The following is a 7,353-nucleotide window of genomic DNA, read 5'->3' as shown; positions in this document are numbered from 1 at the left end:
TACGTGGCAGAGTGCCCAGGTCACGTCTGGAAAGACTGAAAATTGGACTATCAACCCATAGAAACTAACCAACATCTTTTACTATCACAAGTATTTCATAGATAGTACATATTGTGCTGATTAATCACAATGGTAGGGTTAGAAATAATCCAATATCTCCTCTTTCAAATAGTTGATAGGCAGGTTAAGAAGCATAAGAAGCTTAAATTCAAAACTAGTGAAATAGAGCATAGGATGGGAGAGCCCACAGTGATTTCAGGCTATTAGATAGGTAGGTCCAGATTTCCAACTTTTATATATGTGAAAGGGTTCATCTATGACGTTAATAATTAGAGTGCTTCTATATAAAACACGAAACGAGGTGCCATGGAGGACAAGAAGGTAAAAGATGCATGGAATCTTTATCTATGACGTGCATGCCATGTAGCTGAAACATTGAGATGTTTAGTTAAATGGTGTAATACAATATAAGAAAATGTCAAACAAAATACTACTAGTTTTTTGTGACTTAGTAAGAACAGAATTCTATCTGGATAGCAGCTGTTTTAGATAATATGACTACAGAGTAAGAAAAAAATGAACATACATTTAAGCCAATGGATTTGATTATAAGGAGCATGCCATGAGCAAAAGACGATGACTTTTTTTCTTGGACAAAATGACAGTGGCTCTGCTTTCATTATGGAAGCGGGAAAATACTATTTCATGGTTCCTTTCATTCCTATGTTTTAGATAATAGCTATTAATTATTTTTATTCTCATTATTTTTATTTATAATTGTATTTTATCAGTGTATCTCCATGGTAACAAATATACAGCAATTAAAATGCAGCAGTTAACCATGTCATCTTTCTGTAATGATTTTAATTTGTAAAGCCATTAAGTACTATGTTACAAAGCAATAGGCTATAAAGGGTAAGAATATGAATCATAATTAGCATTATAATAAAATAAAATGATTAGACAAATAGAGCACACTTTTAATGATGTACAGTTAACATGCTATGAATGCAAAAATATAGATGGGCCATAGTCCATGTAAATAGCAAATTGGTATTTCTTTTATGTGAACAAATTGTTAGTTAAGCAATCCCACTTCCCCCATACAATTTTGAAAGCAAAACATCAAGAGCTAGTGACTCGTAGCATAATAAAGTTGCTATCATTTTATTATTTTAGATAGACATATCTAATTCTCTCATAATCTGCTCATTTTAATATATAGCTTTTACCTCTTTTTATTTCTGTTACTTTCTAGTAGGTAGATGTTGAAATCTAATGGACGTGGAAATCTAATGTCTTTAGGCTGGCCAAGTAGATTTATGCTTAGTTATGATTTTATTTCTACATTAAATGCTGATTTCAAAAAATAGCTTGGAGTAAAAATGATCTAGCTTTAAAAGAATGTTCTAATGATGTAAATTTAGACCAATATAAGTAAAACAGACTTTATTCTGAATATATATCTGTATTTCTTGATAAATCCAAATAATTCCTAAATGTTTTTCTAAATTCTGACTCTCTCCTAAAAAGCAAGCCTCTAGTTTTGTCTTAGAGTCAAAATATCAAAATAGAGAGACAAAGCAAATGATAAAGAGCAGTGCACAGTGCTGTTGTGGTTTTCAGTATGGTTGGAACAGTTTCCATTTATTAGAGACCTAGAATTTACACTAAAATTTATTTTTGGAGCAAAACTCTGGACCAACATCAAGGAAACAGGCTAAATCAAGAAAAGTAAAAAAAGAGTGGGAATCAAGACTGGCATCATGTCAGATTCAATGCAGAAACAGAAGTATCAGAAAATTTATCAGAGAAAGAAATGAGTCATGGTGACTGGGGTGAGTGATTTTTGAGAACCAAAGTAAGAAAAATACAAAGCTAGTCAGGAAACTGATTCAAGTACGGAAACTAAGATAAATACAGCAGTTATTCTGGCTTGGGGCAAGTGCTTTTATCCCTGTTTCTTAGAACTGCATTGTTGAATATGATAACTACTAACCTCATGTGATTAATTTAAATACTATTTAAAGTTCCAGTTCTTCAGTTTCACTAGCCATGTTTTAAGTGCTCAGTAACGGTGTGTGGCTAGTAGCTCCTTTATTGGGCAGCAGAGGTGTAGAATTATTTACCTTATTGCAGAAAGTTCTCTTAGATAACACTGACCTCAGCCAATCCTAAAGGAAATCAGTCCTGAATATTCACTGGAAGGACCGATGCTGAAGCTGAAACTCCAATACTTTGGCCACCTGATGCGAAGAACTGACTCACTGGAAAAGACCCTGATGCTGGGAAAGATTGAGGGTGGGAGGAGAAGGGGACGACAGAGGATGAGATGGTTGGATGGCATCACTGACTTGATCTACATGAGTTTGAGCAAGCTTCAGGGGTTGCTGATGGACAGGGAAGCTTGGCGTGCTGCAGTCCATGGGGTCACAAAGAGTTGGACACGACTGAGCGACTGAACTGAACTGAGAAATATGAATCAATCCCATGGTGAAAACTAAATGGCTATAAAGAGGAAACTCTACTTGACATCCTCTTTTTGTAAATCACAAAACTGAACAGAATATATGAAGCAATAGCACTCAGGCACTGTACAGCTGGTGATACAAGACTGCAATCCATGAGAGTTAAGACACTGCAGATGAGATCTATAATCAGAACAGCTACCTACTTGGACATCATAGTCTGGCCACAGCACACGGATCCAGAGTAGAGCATGGAAATCACGCTGAATTGAAGCGTCAGATGTCAAGAACCCCTAGCAACTTAAGTCATTGGAATATATGGGGAAAAACATTGGCAATAAGGCAGTTGTGCAGAGGGTTTCCCAATGGGTTCTTGGCAGCGGAGCAAACTGAACGTGAGCAGACAGCATTGGGCTTACTGGATTGTACCTGCTATGGAAATGGTCCCAGTCCAAGTGCAAAAACATTGTAAACATTCTTTTTTAAAAAATGTTTAATGGAGTATAGTTGATTTACAATGGTGTGTTAGTTTCAGGTGTATAGCAAAGTGAATCAGTGTAAATATCCTTTTAACCTGGTGGGCATTCAGCTGAGACATCAAAAACCCTCATCTTAAAAACAAACAATAGCAACAAATACCTACCCTAGATCTGCCCTAATAAAGCCTAATGTCCTAGCTACATTTACAGGGGAGATAGTGCATAAATGTTGAATCCTATCCAGCTAGAGGCCCTTGGGAAATGTAGTAAGCTTCTTAGAGATCCCCGTTAACAAAATGTGAAACCAAGCCTATACAAGTTCGTGATGTTCAGCCAGGAACTGTACGTGGAACTAGAACAATAATCACTTTCCAGGGGAAGATAGGGTTTCACTGGTGGTTCAGACAGTAAAGAATCTGCCTGCAATGCGGGAGACCTGGGTTTGATCCCTGGGTTGGGAAGATCCTCTGGAGGAGGGCACAGCAACCCACTCCAGTGTTCTTGCCTGGAGAATCCCATGGACAGAGGAGCCTGGCAGGCTACAGTCCATAGGGTGGCAAAGAGTCAGACACGGCTGAGCGACTAAGCATCCAGGGCACCAGGGGAAGATAAAAGACTTCAGAGCCTCTAAAATGTATCAATTACAATGTTCAGCATAAAACAATATAGTAGAAGACATTTAAGAAATAGAAAATTATGACTTACAGTCAATAAAAAGTTGTTGATAGAAACTGACCCATCAAGAGTCAGATGTTGGATTAATCAGGCAGAGACTTTGAAGCAGCTTTGATAAACAAGTAGATTCAGAGAATTAAAGACAAAGTTGTTTAAAGGATTAAGGGGAAAATGTAAGTCTTTCCTTTGGAGAAGGAAATGGCAACCCACTCCAGTGTTCTTGCCTGGAGAATCCCAGGGACGGGGGAGCCTGGTGGGCTGCCGTCTATGGGGTCGCACAGAGTCAGACACGACTGAAGCGACTTAGCAGCAGCAGCAGCAGTAAGTCTTTCCTTAGGGTGTGTGACAGCTGTCACAGTTGTAAGAGTTGGGCCTGGCAATGGAGGGACTAGAGTTGGATCCAGATGTGAGGCAGGATTTTTCCTGTGCTGTGGCCACCACCACCCTATTGGTGGTGGGGCTTGATCCAAAGTTGCTGGAGCAGAGGGCTTCCCTGGTGGCTTAGATGGTAAGGAAACTGCCTGTAGCACAGGAGACCCAGGTTTGACACCTGGGAAGGGAAGAGAGCCTGGATAAGGGAATCACTACCCACTCCAGTATTCTTGCCTGGAGAATCCCATGGACACAGGAATCTGAAAGGCTAAGGCTACAGCCCACATGGTCACAAAGAGTCAGACATAGTTGAGCCACTAACACTTTCAGTGTTTACTTTTTTTGTGTGTGGAGCAGAAGCCCTGAGGGTCAGGCCCAAACTGGTTTTGTTCCCTTTAAGAGTGTGTTTTTCTTCTCCCTGAAGGGAACCCTTTGCCTCCTGGGGTGGGGTGGCAGAAGGTGCTAAAGCAATGGAGCCTGTGAAGGCTTCTGACTCCAGTCAGTCACAGGCTGAGAGACGGTGTATTGCCTATGCAACCTCAGGTGCCAGTCCTCTTTGTCCCTCACAGCTCATCATACCCTCAGCTTCCACCACCTCTGCCCGTGGTCGAATTGCTCTGCAGGGCCGGAAGGCCTGTGTGGGCTCTCAACATGTACTGGGGATGGGTAAGCTGTGTTGGAGTGGCTGCTACGAGAGATCTCAGGTGTTTCAGAGGTGTGCTGCTTGAGAAAGTATTAATAATGTCTGCAGCCACCCACCCAGGCTCTGCCTCAGGACTGGGTTGCCTCTGGGTCCTATGGTCCAGTCTTTTCCCTTGTCGTGGTTACCCTAGATCCAGGGCTGCATTGTGGTGTGGGGTGAGTGGAGCCAGAGAGTTTGCTTGGCACAGGCTGGGGTGCTCAGTGAGTAAGTTGTGGGAAACCCTGCAGTCGCTAGAATAGATTCCTCTCTGCCCTGTCTGAGGGCAAACCAGTGAGTGCCAGTTCAGGCTTCTTTGGCCCTTCTGTTGGTCTCAGAGGTCCTCCAACTAGCCAAGGGGGCTTGTCTCCCCTCCATAGGACGTCAGAACCGCAGCACTCACTCTGTGACTTGAGTCGCTCACTTCCCAGGATAGATGTCCTCCCACGTAGTCTCCCTTTTTTTTCTGAGTTCCCTCCCAGGGGCACAGGTCCCCCATGGATTGCTTTTTTTCACCTTCCAACCCAATTACCTGTGGGTCTTTCTTACAACCTTGGTTTTACAGGAGTCCCTCTGCCAGTTTCCAATTCATTTTCAGTGAGAACTGTTCCACATGTAGATTTATTTTTGATGTGTGCGTGGGCAGAGGTGAGCTCTATGTGCTCTTATTCTGCCACCTTGATTGGAATCCCCTTGTAGCAATTATTTAAACTATATATTTTGTAATTCAACATCCTTCAGATGTGATATTTTGCTATTATTGTTTAGTCCCTCAGTCGTGTCTGACGCTGCAACCCCATGGACTGTAGCCCACCAGGCTCCTCTGTCTATGGGATTTCCCAAGCATAGGAATGGTAACAAACACCCAATTATGTCTCGACTCATCATTTAGTCATTACTTAGAATTGCTTCTTTTTACAGAAATTTTCCTATAATTTTATCTGAATGTTTGTATTTGCCATTATTTGAAATTTTTGCAGTGGCTTTCTCATACAGAGCTCTGCATTTATGGCTGCCACTTGAATCCTATTGGCACTTCAGATTTTATTTACTCAAAATTGTATGAATATATTCTTTTTTACACATCATTATCTCTCTGAAATCCCCACATTTCCTAGCATCCCATATCTAATCAATCCCTGTAATGTCTCTCAAAATTGGTCTATCGTTTCTTGTCCCGTTACAGTAATTCAGGCCCCATTACTTTTTATCTGGGCCCTAACTATCATAATGGCATTACTTCCAATCTATTAATTTTCATACTGTTTTCTTTCAGGATTCATCCTCCTAATGCCCACCTTTATCATTACAGAAGGCAACACTTTCCTTTACTAGATATCTTTAGAGACTGGGTGTTATAGATATTGTCACTTGGAATCCATGTCACAATGTGTGATACGTAGCAGGAAAAGACAGGCCATTCCCATTTCTCCAAGGTACATGGCATGGCTCTAGCATTCTGAATGCTTCAGGGATGTTTTGTCATTTGGTGAACTGAAAGATTTTGAAGGCTCAGAAATGGCCAGTAATAGGTAAGGAAATTGAGTTCCCCAATAAGTGTGCTGACAGTTAAGCCACAGGGAAATCTGTCTTAAAGTGAATTTTTAGGTGATGAATATTTGGGATTATCCTCTTCTCTATCATCAGTCTTCATTTGATGGAGCAGTTCATAAGCATACCTGGTTTTATTGTGCTTCATACATGTGGCCTTTTTTCTTTTCTCTTTTCACAAATTGGAGATTTGTGGCAGCCCTGTGTCAAGCAATTCTATTGGTGCCATTTTTTTCAACAGCATTAGCTCACTTTTGTCTCTGCGTCACATTTTGGTAATTCTCACAATATTTCAAACTCTTTCAAAATTATGACATTTGTTATTGTGGTCTATGATCAATGATCTTTGAGGTTACTACTGTAATTGTTTTGGGTTTCATGAGTTGCAGTTGTATGAGATGGTGGGGTTAACTGATAAATTCATGTTTGCTTTGACTACTCTTTCCACCGGCAGTTCCCCAACATCTCTCTCTCCCCTCAGTCCTTCCTATTCTCTGAGAAACAATGATACTTAAATTAGGCCAATTAATAACTCTACAATGGCTTCAAAGTATTCAAGTGAAAGGAAGAATCACATGTCTCGCACTTTAAATCAAACCTACAAGTGACTAAGCTTAGTGAGGAAGGGATGTCAAAAATGCATAGGCCTAAAGCGAGGCCTCTTGTGCCAAACTGTTAGACAATTTGTGAAGGGAAGGGAAAAGTTCTTGAAGGAAATGGAAAGTGCTAACTCCAGTGCACACATGAATGATAAGAAGCAAAGAAAACAGTCTCATTACTGACACGGAGAAAGAGTTAGTGTTCTGGACATAAGATCAAACCAGCCACAATATTTCCTTAAACCAAAGCCTAATCCAGAGCAAACCCTAACTCTCTTCAGTTCTGCAAAGGCTGAGAGAGGTGAGGAAACTGCAGAAGAGAAGTCTGAAGCTATCAAAAGTTGGTTTATGAGGTAGAAGCTGCAACAAGTTATCCAGGAGATGTAGCTAAGATAATCAGTGATAGTTGCCACACTAAGCAATAGATATCCAGTGCAGATGAAACAGCCTTCTCTTAGAAGAAAATGCCATCTAGGACTTTCAAAACTACAGAAGAAAAGTCAATATCTGGCTTTAAAGGACAGGCTGCC

Source organism: Giraffa tippelskirchi, chromosome 7 (assembly GCF_054371585.1).
Source record: "Giraffa tippelskirchi isolate mGirTip1 chromosome 7, T2T-mGirTip1v1.2.pri, whole genome shotgun sequence".
NCBI lineage: Eukaryota > Metazoa > Chordata > Mammalia > Artiodactyla > Giraffidae > Giraffa > Giraffa tippelskirchi.
This window is presented reverse-complemented; position numbering follows the sequence as displayed.